Source organism: Cryptomeria japonica, chromosome 3 (genome assembly GCF_030272615.1).
Source record: "Cryptomeria japonica chromosome 3, Sugi_1.0, whole genome shotgun sequence".
Lineage (NCBI taxonomy): Eukaryota > Viridiplantae > Streptophyta > Pinopsida > Cupressales > Cupressaceae > Cryptomeria > Cryptomeria japonica.
In genome coordinates, this window is record NC_081407.1 from 906,924,850 (window position 1) to 906,950,918 (window position 26,069).

Sequence of the window (26,069 nt, forward strand, 5' to 3'; positions counted from 1 at the left end):
GCATCCGGTTGGTTCATGAAAATGATATGTTGAGAACAAACTTGGTGTAATCCTAAAACAATGAACAAGAACTTGAAAGACAAATGATAATTCTAAGAGATGATCTGACTATTGCAAGTGAGTATAAAGAAAAATTCAAGGTTAGTTCGGCACAACTTGATGAATTATTGAAAAGTCAAAGATAGAAGGAGATTCCAGTGGACTTGGATTTGAACAAGGTCAAAGCTCTGGTACTACAAATGAAGATCAAAACCAGAAGGCACCGGCAAGGCAGCTTAATGCTTACAAATTTAATGGTAGATGCTTTGTTTGTAATAAATTTGGTCACATGGCTAGGCAATGTAGAAATAGAGTAAATTAGAACTATGATTCTGCTCCCAGTCAATGTTCTAAATGCAATAAGTATGGTCATAAGCCAGAATATTGTAGAATGAATGTAAAATGTTATGCATGTGGAAAATTTGGACATATGGCTAATTAGTGCAAGTCAAGCAATTATATTGGTTTTAGAAAAGCAATTCAAAAGATCAATGTTACATGCTATGCATGCAACATGATTGAACACATAGCTAAGTTTTGTAGAAGCAAAAATCCACCGATTGCCAATGATGGATCAAATGATAAAGGGAAAGAGAAGGTCAATGAAATCCGACAAGATCATATCAAGAAATGGGTCAGGAAGTTAGATGATCAATCTTCAAATGGAAATGCTCTGGTTACTCAACCGACAGAGGAGGTTGCTCTTGCACTAGTAGGAATCTCATCCACTAACTAAGGCAAATGCCTTAGTGGTAGGCAAAATTCATGATAATATTGCTTAAGCCCTAGGAAGGAGTTCTGGAAGATGTTCCAAACATTGGAAATGCTTATCTGGCATGGAGATGTTTGATCGAGATCCGATATCTTTCACCAAAATTCATTCATATCAATGACGGATTAGGGTTTCTTGGAGGTTAAAAGGTTGAATCCACTTTATTTATAATCACCTTGCATTCAGAGCGATTCTAAGGTGATTCAGTATGATTCAATATCTTCTTCATTGATTTCACCAGCATTGGAAGAGTTCTTTAGGGTTTCACTGGAAACTATTTATCAGGTATTTATCTTTCATCATGGAAGTAGGATCATCCTTTGCACCTACTTTTATTGTGAATCCTATTGTTTTCGAGGTTAAGGGCCATCCTAGGCCAATTTTCAAGCAATGTCCACATATTGCCACCTTGGATGATTCAGTTGGCGCATTTTTCTATGTCCCAGAAGGAGTTGTATATGTTGAAGATGCTAGAGAATACATTCACTACCACATTGAGGATCGGGGTACCAGTGATATCAAGAGCATGTATATGAGTGAGTTGATGGGGGACTCCAAAAAGATCAAGCCCGAGTATAAGCACATTGAGGATCTAGGGTTTACTGGCATTTTGTATATTCCTGAATTTGAAGATGATATTAACGTATATGTATTGAGTAGAGTGCACAAAGAATTCATTTGGTTGGATAGACCTTACAAGATCTCGAAGGAGGCAATTAGGGCCATCAGTGGTTTGCCACAGATTGGACAGTGTCCAGAGAAGAATATTTCTAATGATCAGGTTAACAAACACACCAGTGCAACCTCGGACCGATGATCGATGAGGGTCAGTACTATTATTGACAGAGACATCAGATTCAGAAGCATGGTTATTGGATATAAGGTAACTCAATCAAACCGTTTGAATTCTGTTTCTAGCTCCTGCATTTATGCAGCACATAAGATCATGAGGGAAAATGAGAAGTTAGATCTCTTTGGATGGATGTTAGATGAGTTGTTAATTAACCTTGGGAAGAACAAAGGAGAGAAGAAGGGAACATTTTGGTATAGAAATCTTATTGTTTGTTTCATGTTATTTTTCATTAATGAAACTCCCAGTTTTGGGAAGAGATAGTGGGCATTTGATATCTTGGTAGGAAGACAACTAAAACAATCTATTTCTACTCTGGGCAGTTAGCGAGATGATAAGGTTTGGGGTTACTTCAAGGCATTCCAGAAGACAATGAAATCTAAAGAGAGGGTTCCAAAACAAATTGTTGAGAAATAATCAACTGAGATATGCTTCATGGTTAAGAAAGATGAAACCTTGATGGAAGTAGTCAAACCCCAGAAGATATGGATTGAAGAGATGGGATATAAGGTTGAATCTCATATTTTGGATGCTTATGCATAGTTGTTAATTGATGCACCTATTGATGAGGCTGAGAAATCCTTTGGTACTACAAAACAGAAGAAATAAGAGGTTCAAATTGAGTTTAACCGAAAGAAAAGGGAGAAACAACAAGGCAAGGCAAGAAAATTTGTTGAACAAGTATCTCAGGATATCAAAGCATTAATGGATGTTGTTCCGAAAAAAGGAAGGAAGAGGAAAGAGCCTAAAGTTTTCATTGAGCCTATTCCATCAGACTCTAGAACTGAAGATGACACACCTTTATCATTTAAGAGGGTATTGAGGAAGAAAGTTGAGGGGACTAAGGAGGAAGAAAGGAAGCAACCGATAAGGAAGGTTACTATCAAGGTACTAGAAAAGAAAAGAGCTCCAAAGGAAATATCTCAAACACCTTATGCACCATTCGATACTGAAAGAAGAAAGAAAATGGATGACACAAATCTTGCACTTGTATCTGGTAATGTAACTAGTATCCAAGACTTGTGCAGAATTGGTAGATGAAATCACTAAGGATGGTATGTTGAAAAATGTACAATTTTATTATGAGCATTTAGATGATGATGAGCAAAGAGAAGTTGAGGAAGTAGTTTTGTTATTGTAGGCACCTAAAAATGGTCAACGCTTGCGGAGTCATACTTTAACATTTGCGCATTGCCTTATTTTAGGGTTTTTGTGTCGCATTAACATTTCTCCTATGATTCGCACTTGGTCTTTATCATTTGTGAGCATCGAGTCATTCTTCTACATTCTTCAGTTGTCTCATTCTCAAATTTGGTCTTGTCGACAACAATCTTCAGTAATGATTTTGGTCAAACTTATCCTGTCGTATCAATGTGTGTGCTTATTTGTCATCATTTTGGACATCATCAATCCTAAGTAGGGTTTTGTCCTCTTTTCAATCTTATCATCTTGTGATCGATTTGTCATCGATCGTTGTCATTTTCAATCTTATCATCTTGCGATCGATTTGTCATCGATCGTGGTCATTTTCAATCTTGTCATCTTGCATTTCTAATTCATCTTCTAAGGTTTTATGATTTATTCATTTAATCTTGTTTGGCATTTTTCCTCTAGGTTAAATAAATTATTTATCCTAAGTCTTCTCATCGCAATTAAATGTTCATTTAATTGGCTAATTATTCCTCTTTTTGTGAATTAATTAATAAATGACAAATTATTAATTAATTTACCTAATTTTCTAATTTTCTAATTTCCTAATTGTCATCATTTCTAATTCTTAATTTCCACCTATTTTCTAATTTATCAAATTCAATTTCCACCTAATTAAATTCTCTCTAGTTTCTCCCTATTTTTGTGCTTCGATGGAAGCATGAATTTCTCATGCATCATACTTTTGGAATAGCAAGATGTCATAAGGTTCTAGTTCTCTAACCTTTGCATTGGCAATATGTCATAATTCATGACATAGAAGGTGTCATAACCTTCTTCTTTCCACTCAATTGTGCCATTTTTGAAATCAATTGCTTCTAATATCCATTTCATGCTAATTTGATCTATTCTCCAATTTGTCTATAAATTGGATGAGTTTCTTCAATCCCAACTAATCAGATTATCGAATTTCTAATCACTTTGTCAAATCAATCACACTTCGAGTACTCTTGCGCCATGATCTTGTTTACTTGCTTTCATCTCATGTGTGTGCACTTGAAGGTGAGATCCACAAACAAAGGCTATTTGGAGAAGAAAGAAGGACAATGGAGCCGCATGAAGGAAGCATTTAGATCTACATTTGGTTTGCATAGTCTTTAGTTTTGAATGTTTTATTTTCATGTCTTTATTGAGTGTGTTTAGGATTGATCATTACATTTGAGCTTTCGTGATTGAGCTAGATTAGTTTTGACTTGCTTGTGATGATTTCCACATTTCCTAGTCACATTAATTGGTGAACCCGACATGAACTAACCATTTAACCATGCTTTTGAGTGCTTTTGAGTTGATGTGTAGGTCAAAAACCCAAGAAACAGGGTAATGCAGGGTTTTCTGGGAACTTTTGTGCTTGTGTAAGACAACTTGCGCCTGTGTCAAGCATTTTGCACCTGTGTTAAAGACATTATGTGCCTATGTCATGCATTCTATGCCAATGTCATGCATTTTGCGCCTGTGTAAAGTCCAGAAACAGAGGTAAAAATGCAGTATTCTTACTTAAAAATTGTTTTGTTTTGCATTTTGTTTCTGCTTTTTGGTTTTTAGTACTGATTCTCTATGTAGTACCTTGGCATTACACATGGCAAAGACAAAAAATGAAACTAATAACACATTTTATGCAGGTTCGATAGTCAAAGAATAAGCATATCAAACTCCTGACTTGGGTTTTGCAGGTTGCCTTGGATTACAACTAAACTTTGTGTTTGCAATTAATGTTATAGGCACCTAGTATGATTTCTAAATAGGTTGGAATGAATGTATTTTTGCTTTGATTGTTGAGTTTGACATTGGAGTAGGAGAGTATGCTCTCATCCTTCTTAGGGTGATCAGAAATCTAGATCTTTGATACCATGCTCATTGTTTTGATTGTGTGTCACCTTTAGAGGGCCTGCCTTCCCGACCATTTGCTTTTGCAAGCAAGTGACAATTGTGAGAAGGGAACGACCCAAAGTGAGTACAGCTAGAATACCTTGGCATTCTAACTCACTATAAACAAATACCTGATGAGCGAAAGCTTTGAAGGAAGGGTTACGCAGGAATTGTAGTTACTTGGGAAGTGATGACCCTTGAACTCTTTCTCATATCAACATCTAAGTAGGACCTCATGGTCTAAATCATGCTTGCGTGACTACATTTGTTTGGTATCTTGGTGGGCTTAATGTCTCAATCACGCTTGTGTGACATCAAGGAGTAACACTTAACATAAATCCTTACTAAACACCTTGTTTTTAGAGGCCAAAAACCCTTCTAGTTGCTTGAGAAGGACAAGTTCGGATACTTGGAAGAGATACTAAGTTCACCATGGGGAGATTTCCATGGGGACTGATGCTTGGCTACCCTGAGAAGTGAGTGTCGTGGAGGGGAGCCCATGGGGTCAAGCATCTATGTATTCTCCTTGAATCTCATAACGAGTCTACCTCTCAAGTACCTACTGTCCTTGCCTACCATAAGAAATGTGTGAATGAGCATGATTGTCTTGAGTCTAAGTGGAAATATCTTGTCTTCTTTGCTTGTCAAAAGTTGAATTGCATCTCATTTCAAAACAAGACAAATTGATTCAAAACAAGGTTAAACACAAGAACATTTCGTCCAACAAAGTTCAAAACACCTTCAAACATGGTTGTCAAACATTCTTCAAAATCTTGTCTCAACATTCATGTCACTTAGATTTAGGTTCATCCTAGGTTTGCATTTTCCAATTTCATTGTCAAGGTTAAGTTTCATATAAGTCATACTCCTTTGCATATCAATAAGGGTCATCCATTTGCATGTGTCCTCTTGCAGTAGAGTAATACCATTGTCATACATTCATATTTGCAATACCTTAGGTCTCTTCATTAAGCTTAGGTCATTATCATATCATATTAGGATCACTTGCATAGTAATTGTCCCTTTGCATATAGTGTCAAAGCTAGGTTTTTTCATACTTGAGTAATCCAAATCTTTAATAAACCCTAAGTCATTGTTAAGAAGTCTTGACCTTATCAAACTTTTATCTTTTGTCATTTCATCAAACCTAGCTTAGTATCCAAGCATATAGGGGAGACATTATCATCTTGTCCTTTTGTCACTTGGTCCTTTTGTCCTTTGAGGTCTAGACATCATTCCAATTTCCTAAGGGTCTCTCTTTTAGATTTGCATTCAAAAGTTTGTCAAAATCTTTAAAAACAACCAAAAACATAGATTGCATTCTTGTCGTAGATTGCATTTTCATCTATTTAGTTTGCATTTAGTTGCATATCATACATTATCCTTGAAAAATTCCAAAAATATTGCATTTGCATAAGTGACATGCCTGTTGAGACAAGGTCAAAATCTAAGAAGATGGGCGAACCAACATATCAACCCATTGACAACATAGCAAATTCGCAGTTTCAAACTAGTCAAACAGTGCAAGTTGAAGGTTCATCAAACACATCATTACCACCATATGGAATGGTTCAACTTGGACCACCTCCATTATATGAACCAGTATTTGTACCCATGAAACCAGGACATGGGAGTGTTCCACCAACACTAAAAGGAAATGCACCTTTCAATTGGAATCAACCAAACCTGCAACATGGCATTCAAACTCAAACATTACATGAGGAACAAACTCTTTCACAAGGATTTGGTTCAGATCAAGGCATTCAACAAGAAACAAATCCAAATGTCCAACCAGATTCTTCATCAGATTCTGATGCTTCTGATAATGTTGATATGTTCCTTCAAGATCCAAAGTTGACAAAAAAGATGGATAAATTCTTGAACAAGGTATTTAAGATGTTCCAACAAAAATATCTTAACATGATGAGTAATGTGGCTTCCTCAAACGAACAAATTAATGTGCAATCACAACAAGGCAGTGAGTTGTTAAGTTTCTCTTCGCATCCAAATGAAAAAAATGTGCAACAGGAACTTCAACCTACCTTGATGAGTAAACATGCTTCAAAGGCATTGACAGTGACCATTCCTTAAAAGTCACCATTTGAGACAATAAATAATCCATTATTCAACACAACACCTGTAACACAAGATCAAATGAAGACCACACAAACATTGACAACTATCCCTCAACAAGAAGTGGTTCTTTACATGCATAAAATTGGATCAAAATCCAAGATGCAAGAAATCTTCACGACTGGAATGCCTGATCTCACCAATGTCCAAAACAATTCCACAATGCAACAAAGCTCTTATGTCCCGTTAAGCTCAATACATTTGCCAAACACTATGGTGACAGATCCTTCAATAATGGTGACACAAAGAGCTATGGATAGTGGTTTGCACCAACAACAAATGTTGCAACAATTGAGTAATACACAAACGGTACAATCGAATGTGCAAACAAACAATGCACAACAACAACAATATCACATTCGGCAACAAATTGCAGCGCCTTCTACCTCATTACAAGTTAATACAAACTTGCAACCACCACAATGGATTGGACAAACAACACAGAAAGTTAATGCAAGTGCCATAACCCATCTTAGGGAGAAACAACAAAAATCACCTAAACAAAGTTTTTTGCAAATGATGGGATTTACACCGCGACGACAACAATTGGCACAAAGTCAACAAATTCCAATTCGTCCGCATCAACAACAACATGTGCCTCAATATGTGCCAAGAAAAACAAGCTATCATACTCCACAACTGCAATTGGTGCCTGTGCAATATCAACAACACCCTCAATTGCAATATCACCCTAGGTTACAAGAAGCACAACAACAAGGTTAATATCAAGGTATGGCACAACCACAACAACAAGAGGTGTACCAAGAAAATTATATGTCGGAGATGCCAAAGATGGCAATTTTAGAGTATCAACAACCAATCAGAAACACGATGTATCGACAAAGAGTACCCACCAGGATTAACGATGAACCTCCAAAATTTGATACAATTGCACAATAACTTGAGAAATTGCAACAACAAGTTGACGCATTGGAAACCAAAGGAACAAAGAAGTTGTATATAGATCAAGATTTATGTCCTAATCCATTTGACAAGAGCTTATACATGCCTCCCTTCCCTAAGCATTTTGAGGCACCTAATTTTGAGAAATATAAAGGGAATGGCAATCCAAAAGATCACATTCGAGCATTTTTTGTGGCATGTACTGAAGTGAGTTACGAGGAAACATATTTAATGCACTTATTTGCACAAAGTCTCATGGGACAAGCCATGGATTGGTATTCACATCTGCCAGGAAATATAAAGACTTGGTCGGAACCGGCCCAAAAGTTTATATCTCACTTTGCGTTCAACATCGATAGTGACATGACCATGTCAGATTTATGCAACACCAAGCAAAAGCAAGGTGAACCATTGGTGACTTTCCTGCAATGATGGCGAAGCTTGTATAGTCGTTCTTCCTTAGATATACCTGAAGAACAAAAAGTGAATCTATTTATCCAAAATTTGGTCCCAGAAATGATGTATGAACTCAAATTGAAAAGTCCCAGTACTATTGAGAAACTCATTAAGAAAGGGATGAACATCGAAACTACTCTTGTAGCCAAGGGAATCATTAAGCTTAACAAAGACAATGACAACACAAACAGCTCAGGGGACAGAAATAGATTTTGGTATAAAAATAAGAATGTCACTAATGATGGTGTTGTTGATGCAAGAGCGGTGAATGCAAATCAACCCCCATTCACAATAAAGAAATTGAGTGCTCCTAATATGTCAACTGTGGAACAAAATCAAACACCAATGAGCAATGTTACTCAACAGCCACAATACCAACAACATGCTCAACAATACACTCAACAATATAATCAACAACAAGGTCAGCAACAAAACTAGCAACGCAAACTTTTTCGATCCAAAGATGGACCTCCTCGATAATTTACGCCATTAGGAGAGCCTATTGAATCGGTAATGAAACAATTAATACAAGAAAAATTTATTAAGCTACCAGATATCAAGGCAGAACCAGTGGTGAAGCCGCATTGGTGGAATGATAATGCCTGTTGTGAATACCATCGGTCAAAAGAACATAAAACTGCTTCATGTTTTCAATTGAAACATATCATTCAAGACTTGTTAGAGAAAGGAGTAATTGAGATAGATCCACCCAACATGACTTCTAATACTGATCATACAATTTTTAAAACTCCTTTGCTTGATCATGACAAGGGTAAAGCATCTTCTTCAAACTCTACACAAATAGCAAATTATGCAAGTACTGGTTATAACAATGTTATCAATTATTTTTGAGCATCAAATGAATATGTTGCCACCCTAAGAATAAAGGGACAAGATCCTTCTTGTGCAGTCACCACTCATTGATCCAAAATAGTCCTGAAAGGAGCTCCTGCAGCTCCTCCCAAACCAACTCCTACCAGTCAGTATAATCTCTTGGATCATCTAGGAAAGACACCTGCACAAATATCAATCCTTGAGTTGTTGAAAATGTCCCCCATGCATCGTGCAGTCTTAGATAAAGCTTTAATTGAATCTACTGTCCCGACAGACATTGATGTTGACCAATTTCAAGCCCAAATTGGACATCTAGTTGTTTCCCAAAATGTCGCATTTTCTGATAATGATATCTCACCTGATAAGCTCCCTCATAATGATCCTTTACACCTTGAAGTCTTTTTCCATAATTGCAAAATCCAAAGAGTCTTGATAGATGGCGGAGCGGGTCTTAATATTTGTAATTTGAGAGTGGTCATTGGCCTTGGTTATACAGAAAATGGCATTGATGCTTCCAGAAGAATAACAATCAAAGCATATGATGATGTTGAGCGCCCATCTAAAGGGATAATTACATTTTCTATCAGAGTTGGTCCAGTGACAGAAAACACTTTTTTGCAGGTCTTAGACCTCGATCTCCCTTACAATATGATTCTTGGTTGTCCATGGATCCATGCAATGAAAGCAATTCCATCCACCTATCATCAATGTTTAAAATATCCTTACAATGGAACTGAGATAACAATTCCAGGAGATCCTAATCCATTTCAATTTTGTGTTGCCTTAAAGGATTCTCCGCAACAGCAAGTCCCAGTCAATAGAGAAGCCAAAACATATAGTTATGTAGATCCTAATGCATTGTTAGATGTTGTCAAAGGAAAGTTGAAGATACAGGACCAAGGCTGCAGAGAATATTCAATGGATCAAACATTCCTCATCGGGAATTTACCAATATCTCCAAAATCATATGGCAAACCACATTTGTTGCAAAAGGAACTTAAGGTAGTTATCCAATATCAACCTCCCACTACATTTACAAGATGGGGAGAACTTGACAAAGAAACTTTGGATGATGATGTCATAGATTGGCTTTATAAGGATCCCACTGAGACCCCACCTATCAGGTTGTCGATGGAACTGTACGGCAAAGGATTTACTATGCTACAGAAGAAAGGATATGATGGCTGCAGTGGCTTAGGCCCGGACAAGAAGGGAAGGCTCGAACCTGTTATACCCGAGATGCGACCTCCAACTTTAGGGTTAGGTTTTGTACCATTGCGAATTGGATCCTCATCTACCAAAGTGACCATGTGTGGAAAAGGGCGTAACTCTGATAATGAAATAACACCAGAGGATACCCAACTCGAAACTGATTCCAATGAATGGGAGTGGAGTTCTTTTTCTTCTAGCTCCTATGCCCTTGACAATATTTTCCTTGACCTTGATGATTTGCCCATGGAAGACAAACATGAAATAACTCCCCTTCCTAAAACATGTCCTAATGCTTGGATAGAGTCATTCTGGGACCCAAGCTCTGAATCGGATACAAGCAATTCAGACAGTGATACTACAGATGTTTACATCTTTACCATCTCAGTCCTCTCCCTCCTTAAAACTGATGATGACATGCCCCTCATTTATCCCCATCTTATCCAGCATGACCAACAAGAACTACTCACATTGGATTGTTTTCAAAATGATGAAGCAATTATAGAATTCCTTGGACTACGGGAAGGCATACCACAAGGTGATCATAAGGTAGGATTCGCTATTGATCTAGATTCCATAGCATATTTTGGGGAGTCAACTCCCTCTTCCAGTCATCAAAATGAAAAAAGAAAAGAAAAAGAAAAAAATCAAAAGAATAGGTCTTTGAGTGAAAACCGTAAGGCACTCTCTGATCATACAAAAGTAAAAACAAAAGACATACCTACGAGTGAAAACCTCTCTGAGGTGCCCAAAGGTGGAAGAATGGATATACCCCTATCAAGTCAGGACAAATCAACATTGCTTGTGGAAATGACCGAGGAAATCAATTTGGGTACACCTGACAACCCTAAGGTCATTCATTTTGCTGCCTCTCTATCAAAACAGGAAAAGATAGATTTTGTCAATTTCTTTCTTGAGAAGAAGATCAGCTTTGCATGGTCCTATGTAGATATGCCTGGCCTCGATCCAGAATTAGTCCTTCATCACTTGCCATTGAAAGCAAATGCTAAGCCTATCAAACAGAAACTTAGAAAGATGCATCCTCGGGTGGCTCTTTTGGTCAAAGTCGAACTGAAAAAATTACTAGATGTGGGCTTTATCAGACCCATTGATTATGCAGACTAGATTTCAAATTTGGTACCAATTAGCAAAGTAACTGGGGGCATCAGAATCTGTACAGATTTTAGGGATCTTAATAAAGCATGCCCTAAAGATGATTTTCCACTGCCAAACATAGACATCATCATTGACATGACTGCTGGATATGAGATGCTCTCATTGATGGATGGTTTCTCCGGCTATAACCAAATTTGCATTGCTCCTGAAGATCAACATAAGATAGCATTCACATGTGCTTGGGGTACTTACTGCTAGAATGTGATGCCCTTTGGTCTTAAAAATGCAGGCGCAACATATCAAAAAGCAATGACGACAATTTTTCATGATTTCATGCATACTTTGATGGAGGACTATGTTGATGACTTGTTATGCAAATCTGTCACAAGAGATAGTCATCTAGCCATACTGGGCCCTATCTTTGACCGAATGGCGACCTACAAGATCAGACTCAATCCAAAGAAGTGTGTCTTTGGTGTCACTATCGGCAAATTACTAGGGTACATTATTTCTCATAGAGGCATTGAAGTCGACCCTGCCAAGGTTAAAGCAATAATGAATATGCCTCCTCCTTCTAATCTCCGTCAACTAAGAAGTTTGCAAGGAAAGCTCTAGTCAATCCACCGATTTATAGCTCAGTTGGTAGACAAATGTCATCCATTCCAGCATCTATTGCATAAAGGAGTTGCATTTAAATGGACTAAGCAATGTCAATCAGCCTTTCAAGCTCTTAAGGACTATTTGTTGTCGCCGCCTATCCTAATGCCTCCTATAGAAGGAAAGCCATTTATATTGTATATTTCTACAACCGAAATGGCATTAGGCATTCTCTTGGCTCAACAAGATGAGAACGGCAAAGAGCAAGCTATTTATTATATTAGTCGAACATTAGTAGGCTATGAGCTGAACTATTCAACTATTGAACGGGCATGCTTAGCAGTGGTCTTTGCAACACAAAAACTCCGACACTATATGTTAAATCACCAAACATTGCTAGTTGCAAAAATTGATCCCTTGAAATACTTGCTTAACAGAGCAGCTTTGATTGGTCGCCTAGCAAAGTGGGTGATGATCCTCAGTGAATTTGATATTGAGTACATGGAGCGAAAGGCAATAAAAGGGCAAGTCATAGCAGATCAACTTGCAGAGGCTCCTATTTATGATGACCATCCCATGTTGACCGATTTTCCAGATGAATCAGTCTTTGCTCTTACATTTTCTAATGAATGGAAGTTATACTTTGACGGGTCCCATACCAAGTTCGGGTCCAGAGCAGGCATCTTGTTTGTCACCCCTCAAGGTGATGCTATTCCCAAGTCTTACAGAATAACTTTCCATTGTACCAATAACATTGCAAAGTATGAAGCACTGGTCACAAGACTCTGAGTAGCGGTCCATTGGAACATCACACATTTACAAGTCTATGGAGATTCTCAATTAGTCATCCGACAAGTGAATGATGACTATGAAACAAAAGATGAAAAGCTTCTTCCCTATAAGCACATGGTAGATTTCTTCAAGACAAAATTCATGGCTATCCATTTCAGTCAAGTGCCAAGATTGCAAAACAAGTCGGTAGATGTGATGGCTACGATTGCTTTCATGTTGAATATGCCCCATAATATGGACAAATGTGAATTTTTGGTCGAACAATTGCTTGTCCCTTCTTTTGACATTCCGACAGCAAATGTGATGTGCATTCTTATTGGTCTTAACTCCCCATGGTACAATGATGTATATCAATATTTGAAATCCCAAACCTTACCACCTAACCTTTCTGCTAATCAACGTCGAGCCTTCATCTGACAGACGGCCAAATATGTCATCATTGCCGACACCCTTTACTGTTGTTCCTTTGACCATACCCTCCTCAGGTGTTTGGATTCTGATGAAGTACAAACGGCTTTACACAAGGTTCACGATGGTTTATGTGGGGGCCATTTCAATGTCTAAGCTTACCCAAAAAGTTGATTCGTGCTGGGTATTATTGGCCCACTCTAGAAAAAGGTGTTCACGATTTTGTTAAGAAGTGCTACAAATGCCAGATCCATGGAAATTATATTCATGCACCAACCCAAGAGCTTCATTCTGTTATATCTTCATGGCCCTTTTCTCAATGGGGATTGGATCTTATTGGTAAGATTCACCCAACATTTGCAAATGGACACAAGTTCATCATTACAGCCATAGAGTATTTTACAAAATGGATCGAGGCCATCCCCATGACCTATATCACTGGTGTCCAAATTTCAAAATTCTTGCTGAATTATATCATATGCAGATATGGGGTACCCCTTGCCATAGTCACAGATAATGGTCGACCTTTCAAGAATAAAGATGTCAAGGAACTCTGTGAAAACTTTCATATCCAAACACCGTTTCTCCAATCCATACTATCCACAGGGTAATGGTCAAGCTGAAGCATCAAATAAAACCATTATCAAGATCCTGAAAAAGGTTGTCAATGATGCTGGTTGAGATTGGCATGTACAGTTGAATCCAGCACTATGGGCCTATCACACTTCTATCTGCACACCTACTGGCGCAACACCTTATTCCTTGGTGTATGGTGTAGAAGCCATTTTACCCTTGGAAGTGGAGATTCCTTCCTTGCGTGTTTCCTTGCAACATCTGATTGATGATGAGACACACAGAGTCTCTCGATTGCATTAGCTTGAGATGTTAGATGAGAAACGTCAGACAACCCTGACACATTTGCAAGCATATCAAAACCATCTCCGTCACTCTTATAATAAGAAGGTCAAAGGGCGACACTTCGAAGTGGGAGATCTGGTTTTAAAGGCAAACCCTAAGAATACACAGTCTACTGACATTATCAAAGGAAAGTTTGAACCTAATTGAGTTGGGCCTTTCATAGTGACTGCAGCCTATGGCTCGGGGGCATATCAGCTTGCCACTCTAGAAGGTGAACCTTTGTCCAATCTTGTAAATAGCATGCACCTTCGCAAGTACTGAGCATAAGTTTTTATTAGCTTTTCTTCAAATATGATCCTAAAAAAATACAAAAAAAATACAAAAAAATACAAAAAACATACAAAAAAAAAAGTGAACAAAATAAAGGAAAAAGAGTAAAAAAGTAAAGAAAAATGATTCGCCCTCTACTGAAAACCTGGCAAATAGGTGCTTTGGGAAAGTACCATGGTGAAAACCTGGCAATCAGGCACCATGAGTAATGAGATCATTGCTCCGTCATCTGTCATGACTTCTAGCATATATCATGCTTATCTTTGTCTTGACCCAATGTTCTATTTCAGGCCTGTTATTGGTCAACATCATTGTCTTGCATACTCTGGTTTCTTGTACATATGTTTCGTTCCCGGTCTATATATATGTCTTTCAAATGCATCAGGTATGTTCCCCTTGTCATGATCAATCACTGGAACTTTTAAAAATTGAAATATGATCCTGAAATAAACCAAAAAAATCAAATAATGTCCTAAAAAAAAAAATCTCTAAAAATCAAATAATGTCCTGAAAAAAACCCTAAAAAGTCAAATAAAGTCCTGAAAAATGAACACAAAAAAAATTGTAAAACTCAAAAAGCAAAACAAAAAATAAATAAATCCCCTTTGTGCATCGACAACTCGCTGAGCGTACCTCCAATGACATGCAATCACACATGGTGCTTTAATGAAATCATGTGTTAACGGATGAACTTTTTTGATCAAACCAGACATTCAAACTAATCACAATTGTCATATCAATCAAACATTACCACTAATATCATTTCTCCTTAACACACTATCATGGGTCTTATACAGGGTGTGGTATACTCGAAACCAGACTGTTTCCTGTCTTGGATGGGATACCACACGTCCTGAAACTAGACAGCATGATCATCCTATCAACACTTTCAACTTTTCACAATGAAGATCAAGATGTTTGTTTGACTTGTTGAAATTTGTGAGTCTTATCATTTATTGATTTATCTTTGATCATGTTCCTATGTTGCTCGATGATGTCACTGAGTGATTTAGAGTGACCAGGATGGCTCATGGTCCCTTTTTTTTGTTTGTTGTGATTTCTGTTTGTCTGCTATGTGTCTGTCTTTTGCAAAAAGGGTTGCATTTCAGCTCTGGCCTTCAATGCCATGATGCTACACATCCATTTTGCTACATAAAAATAAAGGTTCTCACCTACAAAGTGCATTACTGAAAGCAAGTTTTTCTTAATCTCTAATTGTCCTCTGTCTCATTTCTTCTTACTAACATTTCTTCTGTCAGTTTGGATAGTCAGTTCGGTCTAGTGCTCCGATCTCCACACACATATGCTGCATCCTACATTCATTGGTTAGTACATTTGCATTACATCGAGTATCATATCAAGCATTTTATCCATTTCATATTATAAATACATCAAAAATACATAAAAATGTATCCATATATGTTCATAAATAGTGCATAAGTCATCCATACATAGAAAAATAACTACAAATCATAACACATTGCATCCCATCATATCGATGCATATCACAATAATATCGGAGTACAAAATCGGACTGTCTGTCCTACGTACGGCCCGCAAACTGACTACATAATATCAAACTACATATGTCATCTATCTGTCATAAGGAGCATGTACCTCTATCACTGGGTGCTCCCTCTATCCTCCTCATCCCTGCCATGTCTCATGGATGATGTCCCTCCTGCCCCTGGTCTTGGCTGTGGTGGTCTCATGGGTCCACTCACCCCCATGCTGCTCAATGACCTCTGAGAGCATGCCCTACTCTCTGTCCTCGATCGTACCCGATATGAGGCTGCTCTCTGCTCTGGTGGAATTGCACTCTCATATAGTGTCCTCCAATGGTGTATCTCCTCTCCAATCTCTACCAGCATTTGTGCCATCTCCCATGCACTGGCATCCCTAATCGACCCAATGTACTCAGTGACTCTCTGTTCTTCTCGCTGTGCCTGAGCTATTGTTGTATCTCGAGCCGCTGTGAGTCTGGCTATCTCCACTCTGAACTGCCTGTGCTTTGTCCTCAAGATGGCATTCTATCTCTCTAATGTCACAATATGATCCTGCTGACTCACTATGGTAGCCCTGCACATCTCCATCTCTTCTATGCTAGCTGTCTCCAGCTCTATAGGTATATCCTGCAATGTCTCCTGATCATCTGAGTCTAGCTCATCATCGTCATCCTCCTCATCTCTATCCTTGTTATCCCCCTCATCCTCATCCCCACCCTCATCCTCCTTGTCATCCTCATCTCCCTCCTCTCCTATGAGTGGGAAGTCCTCCTGTCTCCTCAGTACTGGAATATCAGGATCAGTCAATGGCACTGGCCGTCGTTGTGCAAACCATCACTCATACTCCTCTATCGTCTTGACATCCACCACATCTGACCTCTAATCCCACTATCTCTGTTGTAGTTGTGTGAAGTCAGCATATGCTATGTGTGGCTAAATCATACTCCCCCACTGACTCATCTCTCTGTGCAATCGGGCAAAGTGTGCAGTCCTTCTAGGTATATCCTGCCTCTCTCCAAACTGTCAACTGAGTCTCTCTGGCAAGTACATCTCAATCACTCTCTGGTGATTCACTAGTCACCCAATTAGGTACCTCTCCTATCTACAATACGATAGCTCATCACTATCATCTAACCATCCAGGGCAATCAAGATATGGCCTCCATGTGAACTCTCTCAGTCTATCTAGCTCGTGTCACCAATACAATATGTATCCAAAAGGACCCTGTCTCAGTGCTCCCCCATAGTAGTATACATATGGTCAGTGTAGTACTACCTGTCTCTCTGTAATCGGTCAACATATGGCTATGTGCTCAAATGCCCATACCTGAAGCAATGTGACTCCACAACTCAAAGTTTGAACCCCCTGATATGCTATCTGATGCAACTGAAAATATAGCATCGCCAGTACACATGGTCCCCATGCGTACACCATCCCCTTTATTGCCATCCGCTCTAGCACTCTTCCCCATCCAATAGGGAATCCATGTCCTCGTTTGTCCCCTACTAGTAGACATGCTATCACCACTGCTATCACCACATATCATTGATCATACTCTGATGCCATACTCTCCCAGCCGATCTCCCTCTCGACAATATCCAAATCATCTACGTCGCACTCAAATAGTCTGCACAACGTGTCTCTCCCTGTCACTGGGCCATACTCTACCATCTCCCCATGTATCGAAATGCGGAGGATGCGCCATACATCCTCTAGTGTCACCGTCGCCTCTCCAGTCGCCAAATGGAATGAGGAGGTCTCCGAATGCCATCACTCTGCCAATGCGGTAAGCAATCCTATGTTTGCCCTAATGTCGGGCATGAATGTGATATAATATATCCCAACTCCTGCTAAGGTATCTATGTCTGTGCTCCTCAGTCTATGTCATAGCATGAAATAGTCTGGTCAGTTCTCCCACGTGATCAATGGATACTGTCAACTCTGCATCACAATTGGGGCACATTTTGTCAGTATTAGGCTTTGTTCCTACAGGCTGCATTTTCTTGTCTCATGGCCAAATCAGGGTGTTCTTTATCTATTTTGACCTATCCTACCCTTATCCCCCCTTTTTGGGTCATTTGCATGTCATTTCGAACCAAAATTGAGTCACAAATGCACAACTGCGCTTGTGTACTAACTCATGCACCTGTGTACCCTACACAAGCACAGAAGACCTCACACAAGCGCAGGATTCACCCTACACAAGCGCAGAAGTCAGTTTCTGCATTCCCTGTGGGCCCCGCAATGTCCCGCAAGTGATCAAAATTCATGAAATTGAAAATATGGGTTTTTGAGATACATACCGCTGCTCCCGCATCATCTGGTCGTCTGTAAGTACATACATGTTCTCCGAGGTGATCCGCCATTGGAATGTTCACCATCTCTCTGCAAGTGTCCTTGTCCAGAGCAACCAATTCTCCTCTTTGGCTAGTGCAAATGAGCTCTTTTCACCCTCTTTGTCTCATTTATAGATCTTTGTCAGTGCATAGATGGATGTACACCCTCTCCATCTTATGTTGGTTGTGGTCTTGTGCACCTTAAATTGTTTGTCCTTCATGCATCCGATCTTCGATTGTCAGTCCGTTCGATCCTATCATTTTTATCGATCAATTGGCCTCTTTTCTGCATGTTTTCGGCCACTTCCTCGAGGGGGCATGCATATGTCATTGTCAGTTGTCTAGGGCATTTTCATTATCGTTCTTTGAAACAACGCTTAAAATTGCATTGTCTCAAAGAGGGGCAAAATGTAGACACCTAAAAATGGTCAACGCTTGCGGAGTCATACTTTAACATTTGTGCATTGCCTTATTTTAGGGTTTTTGCGTCGCATTAACATTTCTCCTATGATTCACACTTGGTCTTTATCATTTGTGAGCATCGAGTCATTCTTCTGCCTTCTTTAGTTGTCTCGTTCTCAAATTTGGTCTTGTCGACAACAATCTTCAGTCATGATTTTGGTCAAACTTATCCTGTCGCATCAATGTGCGTGCTTATTTGTCATCATTTTGGACATCGTCAATCCTAATTAGGGTTTTGTCCTCTTTTCAATCTTATCATCTTGCGATCGATTTGTCATCGATCGTTGTCATTTTCAATCTTATCATCTTGCAATCGATTTGTCATCGATCGTGGTCATTTTCAATCTTGTCGTTTTGCAATCTATTTTGTCATCGATCCTTATCCTCTTGTCAATTTTGTCATCTTGCGATCAATTTATCATCAATTGTCATCGTTCTTCTCAATCATGTCAATTTGGAACAATTAGTCATTGTTCCTTGTCAATTGGCACATTTGTCAATCAAGTCATTTATTAATTCAAAATCATGATCAAATCAAATTGACATTAATTATCTTTTGTCAAGACCTAATTGTCATCCTTGCATTTCTAATTCATCTTCTAAGGTTTTATGATTTATTCATTTAATCTTGTTTGGCATTTTTCCTCTAGGTTAAATAATTTATTTATCCTAAGTCTTCTCATCGCAATTAAATGTTCATTTAATTGGCTAATTATTCCTCTTTTTGTGAATTAATTAATAAATGACAAATTATTAATTAATTTACCTAATTTTCTAATTTCCTAATTGTCATCATTTCTAATTTCCTAATTGTCATCATTTCTAATTCTTAATTTCCACCTATTTTCTAATTTATCAAATTCAATTTCCACCTAATTAAATTCTCTCTAGTTTCTCCCTATTTTTGTGCTTCGATGGAAGCATGAATTTCTCATGCGTCATACTTTTGGCATAGCAAGATGTCATAAGGTTCTAGTTCTCTAACCTTTGCATTGGCAATATGTCATAATTCATGACATAGAAGGTGTCATAACCTTCTTCTTTCCACTCAATTGTGCCATTTTTGAAATAAATTGCTTCTAATATCCATTTCATGCTAATTTGATCTTTTCTCCAATTTGTCTATAAATTGGATGAGTTTCTTCAATCCCAACTAATCAGATTATCGAATTTCTAATCACTTTGTCAAATCAATCACGCTTCGAGTACTCTTGTGCCATGATCTTGTTTACTTGCTTTCATCTCATGTATGTGCACTTGAAGGTGAGATCCACAAACAAAGGCTATTTGGAGAAGAAAGAAGGACAATGGAGCCGCATGAAGGAAGCATTTAGATCTACATTTGGTTTGCATAGTCTTTAGTTTTGAATGTTTTATTTTCATGTCTTTATTGAGTGTGTTTAGGATTGATCATTACATTTGAGCTTTCGTGATTGAGCTAGATTAGTTTTGACTTGCTTGTGATGATTTCCACATTTCCTAGTCACAGTTATATTTGGATATATATAAGAAATCTTTGTTGGAAATTGAAAATAAAATACTGACACAACTATATGACAACCTAGATGCTAGAAGATTATCAGCTATGGAGGAGGATAAGCGTATAAAGATTCAAGAATTGTTAACCACCTGTGGATCCATTACTCTAGATGAGTTGGATATGACACTTGAGGTTGCAGACAAAAAATCCTTTCACAACAAGCACAGGATAGTTAGTCTTATGTTAGGAAGGATTAATGAAATAATCACTGAGACCCACAAGGCATGGGTCCAATTATTTGTTGAAAACCTTGGTTTCTACACTTCATTGAAAGCTTAGAAACTGACACTACATACATCTCGGTTGAAGGGAAATGCAAAGGTATAATGGGTACCTCATCTAAAATTTTGAAAGATATTAAGATATTAGATATAGATCCCCTAATAGAATCTAATGTACATGACACAGAGGTGATACCGGAAAATGTTGAGATACCGGCAGATTCAGAGAGTGTATAGGTTATAAATATTGAGGACAATAGTCTTCCAAAATAGAATGTACTTGTTGAGGTAAAATTTCATAAGAAGAAATCGACAGTAACTAATACTGCACCAAGTGGTGAAGGCACCGATGCAAAAGAGGAAGTTATAAAAGTTAATAAACCATCAGAGGAGAAGGGAGAGGAATCTAGCAAGGAACCAATAGTTAGCACATCATTTTTATCAATTGACACCTCACATGTAGAGCATAAAAGCATAATTGAGATGAGTTCTATTGAGCTCATGATGATGGTTGCACAGAAGATGATGAAGGAAGGATCTATGGACAAAGGAGTTATTGATCAATCAATCCCAATTTTGCATAGACTTGTCCTAGAGTGCCATTTTGAAAAAGGAACAAACCCATCCGGCAAGCTCAAAATAATCATAGAGCACATTTCTAAGGTCTTTCAATCTTTACAACAGATATCAAACCGATAGGCATTGGAGAGGTTTACACAAGCTAAGAGAGCTACATTTGATTAGATGATTGAGTTGAAGAAGAAGTAGATTACTGATAAATTGAAGTTGATTGATAATTCTTTAAGGAAATGTACTAATATTTATAGAGTATGGTGTAACACTGGTTTACTTACTCCAGAGACAAATAAAGGGATTAAGGATATTCGGGAGAAAATTGTACGTATAGTCAATTATTTTGATGGCACAAATTCTTTGACTACATCTATTGATGGACATATTTTGGTATTGGAAGCCCAAGTTTCAGCTCTTGAAAAATAAGAAGACAAAATCATAAGGAGAACTAAAGGTCTTAGAGGATTGGTTAGTCCTCGGTTGGACTCATTGAGTGTATATAAGAAAAAATGTATTGATTTGGTTGATAGGCCCACACCGGTAGAGCTTAATGAGTAAGAGTCATATGCTCACATGATTAATGGACTTGTATCTATATCTGACAGATTCAAATCAAGTTGGGATACCTATCTAAAGCTTTTGGAGAAAGCCTATCTGGAAATTTTCAAGTATATTCAACTCCAGTAAGAGATTTTGGGACACTCTTTGTACAGTATTTCATTCTTCGTCCTGGTTTTTGGTTTTTTTTTGGCATTGATGTCAAAGGGGGAGGTATAGGTGAAAAATATATTCTTGACATCGGGAGGTATGGATTATTTTATACAAATCATGAATATAGATGAATATTCAGCTCAGGGGGAGAAGTCTTAGGGTGCAACTAGAAGATGGAAACCATTATCATTTTTCACATGAGTGTTGCCATCAATGCCAAAGGGGGAGATTGTTGGAAATTGACACTCATTTTATTTGTTTCAATATGTTTTCATTGAGGGCAACATGTCCTAACTTCATTCTTTGGTTTGGTTCTTAACTGATAGACACTTCACCGACACCAGCACTAGCATCGACGCTGACACCGGCACCAATAAGTATTTTCACCGGTAGGAAGAATTATTTGGTTACTAACATTGCAAGCCGACATGACTTACATTCAAGATACTAGTATTGGAGGCTGACGTCATTTGCGAGATCTGACAATCGGTAATTGATTTTGATATTTATGTATATTTGTAATTGAGCCGACATAAGGCATGAAGGATTATAAAGGTATATAGGTCAGTTGATTAGATCATTTTGTGATGTGTGAGATAGGAGTGATATGCGAGTGACAATTGTAATGTGAGGAATGTTGATTATGTAAGAGGTTATTCTGGTAAGGGTTTAGAGTTTCAGAACCAGAATAGTCAGATCTTAACCAGAACTGTATTCAAGCATAGGAGATGCTATCATTGCAGTTCACTCATTCTTCTAGATTGTATTATGGATTTGTATGTAGTCAGTGAGACTTCTCTTGTGATGAGCAGTGTGCTCTAGGTTGTAAGCCTTCATGTATGTGCAGGCCCCCATATTATGTAATATCTTTTCATATGGCCAGTGGATTGATATTGTGGGTCACAAATCCCACTATGGTTTTTCCTCTTTGAGGTTTTCCACGTATAATTCTCTGTGTTATGGTATTCATTTGTGTGATTGACTTATTGATTGCTTTACTTATTTCAATCTTATATGTATTGGTTTATCAGTTGGTGAATGCATGTTATAATAAGGTTAAAATTGAACATTCTGGTAGAACACTGATTCACCCCCCCCCCCTCTCAGTGTTCTTGGATTCCAATAGATGTGCAGATGACTGAACAACAGGAACAAAGACAGGAGAAAGATGGAGAGCAACAAAGAGCTAAAGAGCCATCAGTGATCAGTAAAACTATTGTCACATAGACACCAGTGGTAAAGGTCAAGGAGAAGGTGATGAATACTAAGAGGGGGGGTGAATTAGTATGCCAAAAATCATTGTACTTAAACACTTTACTAGACTACCAGTAAACTGGTAAAACAGTTTACCAGACAAACTGGTTAGCACACATGCAAACCAAATAGCAAATAATGCATTCACCCACAAAAGCACAAACACCATAACACAAGAGATTTTAATGTGGAAACCCAAATGGGAAAAACCACGGTGAGATGGAACTCACAAGTAACTATCTGCAGAATAGGAACCAGACCGGTTAAGGTCAGATCGGTTAAGGTCATACAATGTTCTTTACTAGAACAGATCCTGTTAGGAATCTCAATCTCTGTTAGGAGATAAGTCCGGTTAAAGACTACTTTGCTAGAGGATGTTAGATCCACAGACGTGAACCACCTTGTTAGAGGATTTACAAAAGGCTTTTGGGCCTACCCGGTTAAGGGCTTCAGACTTGTCGAAGATGTGAGTAATCAACAAGTGAGTGATCTAGAAAATAGCACAGATTGCTTGGTTAGATCCTTGATAGCTCATTCCTAATGCATTCCAGCATTACTTCAGTCTTCAACACATTCACACTCTGCCTCTTCTCATAGACCTAAACTTCTCTTCTGTATATACCCTTACAAAAACTCTTCAACCACCTTAAACCCTTACAACAACATAAAACCCTAGACATGATGTCCTTATAAAGGAATCTGATTTCATGTCGGTCCAATAGGATTACATTACAATTTTCTTGGTTCAATGCATCTAGACATATTCTGTAACACGACACAAAAAGCACCGTTAAAGTGTCAGCACCGCCAAACAATCGATGGATGGTAACTCATTACAAAATGTCGGTTGGTAACTCATCACAGAGTATTACCAGTTCATACAAAATACTGGTTAAAGAAAAATACTGATTGCCGGTTTGACAAAATGAAGATTGGGAAATATGAGTTGTGCTGCTTCATTCCTTCGTACCACTTGAGATCCTCGAACTGCTTGGGGTCTTCATACTGCTTTAGATCGATAAACACTTTCTGCAAAACACTAATAGTCTAAAGACTATCATACCAGTTGGAACAAATATCAGTTGAGATTTAACTCATACATACAAAAAGTGATCTCAAATCAAGTGTGTGTTCATCAATGACAATCACAGCATCAATCATCAAAAATGCCAACAATCTCCCCCTTTGGCATTGATGGCAACACTTAGGAAAATTTTGACATCTAAGTGTTTTACAACAAAAATATGCCATAATCAAAATACTCCCCCTAAGCATATACACTATCCCTTTTGTAGAAAATACAATGTATACTACTCCTTAACAAAAATAACATGAAAGTCTACATCAAAACATTCAAAATTTATACTTCTCCCCCTTTGCCAACAATGACAAAAGTATTGCAGACTAACCCCTATTTCATTAGTATTAACATAATAAGTGTTTATGACAGTAAAGAGTAAAACTTGTCAAAAACTGATTTAAAGTCCTAGAAAAATTGCTTCATGGATAAGGACCATGAATCAAGTAGGGAGGTAGCCACCTCTTTCTCTGTCTGCATCTGGGAGACTTGTTCTTCCATGGCATCTATCATGCTCATCTCTTGAGTGACCGTTAGGGAATCAAGATTTAGATAGCACTTCTAGAGAATTTGTAGTCTTGGTAGTAGGACCAGTTGAAGTTCTTGCAAATTTTGTGTCTAGTTGCTTATCTCTACCTCTAGTCTTGCAGACTGCAGTTGAAGTCGGTGAACAGTTTGACCATATGTGGAAAAGCAATCATATGGCATCTTGAAGGTGCTAATAAATGATTGCATATCAGATTGTAGTTTGTTCTTCTGAATGAGCACATCATCACAGAATAAATGAGGCTGGCAAATCTTGCTGAGTAGAAGATTGCCCTCATTCATTGCATCTCTAATGGTCTTTTGTACCTTCTGGAGATTAGACCAGAGCTCTGTTAGCTTTTTCACCAGGGTAGTGTCCAAAGCCTTTTGATGTGCCTTCTTGGCATTTGCTTCTGCAACCTCTTCCAGGCTTTGTACCTGGTCTTCTACAACTGAGCATAGGAGCTTCAATTATGCAAATGAGGAATCGGTACTGGGAAGGTTCATACCGGGTGTCAAACTGGTAAGTGTTTCTACCGCAGTTTGGATAACATCTTCCTCCTTTTTCCTCCTTAGAGCATCTAATCTCTCTTGAGCAAGCTTAACGCTCTGCAACAACTCCGATTCATTTGCCGACTGGAGGTCGATAGGACTAGTAATTGTAGCTGGTTTAGCCTGACTACCGATTGCCATTGGAGTCTCCACTTGTGTGCTCTTTTCCGCTGCTTCCTTGTCCTTGGCTTTTTGCTGGTCTTCTTGAGCCTTCCTCTGCTCCTCTTCTTCTTTCTTTCTTTTCTCTTCTTCTTGTCTCTTATCTTCATCTTTTCGCTTCTTCTCTTCTTCATCCTTCTTCTTCTCCTCTTCCTTCTTCCTCTTTTCCTCTTCATGTTTCTTCTCTTCCTCTTTCTGCTTCTCCTCTTCTTTCTTTTCCTCTTCCTTCTTCTTCCTCTCTTCCTCTTGTTTCTTTTTTTCCTCTTCTTGTCTCTTCTTCTCCTCTTCTTTTCTTTTATCCTCTTCCTCTTTCTTCTTTTTCTCCTCTTTTCTCTTATCCTCTTCCTCTTTCTTCTTTTTCTCCTCTTTTGTCTTATCCGCTTCCTCTTTCCTCTTTTCCTCTTTTTTTCTCTTATCCTCTTCATCTGCTTGTTTCTTCTTTTTAGCTTCCTGTTGCTTCTTTTCTTCCTCTACCTTCTTTTCGTGTCCTGTTCCTTCTGATGGTGCATCCTGAGTAACATATTCACCATCTAAGGCATCTACATCAATGGGGTCCATTTGTTCTATGACCGATTCTTCTTCACTGTTATACACCTCATCCGGTTTGCCAGTTTCTGGTTCTCTCTCTTCTTTTCTATTGGCTCCAGCCACTTGATGCATCTTAAGAGCTTCTTGAGCATGAGTATGTGTTTCCTTGATCACTTGGTGCAAGAGCACCTAGGTCTCATTTTCATCTCAGGTTTGATAGCAATTTTGGTTTTTATTAGTTTTAAGTTGGAAA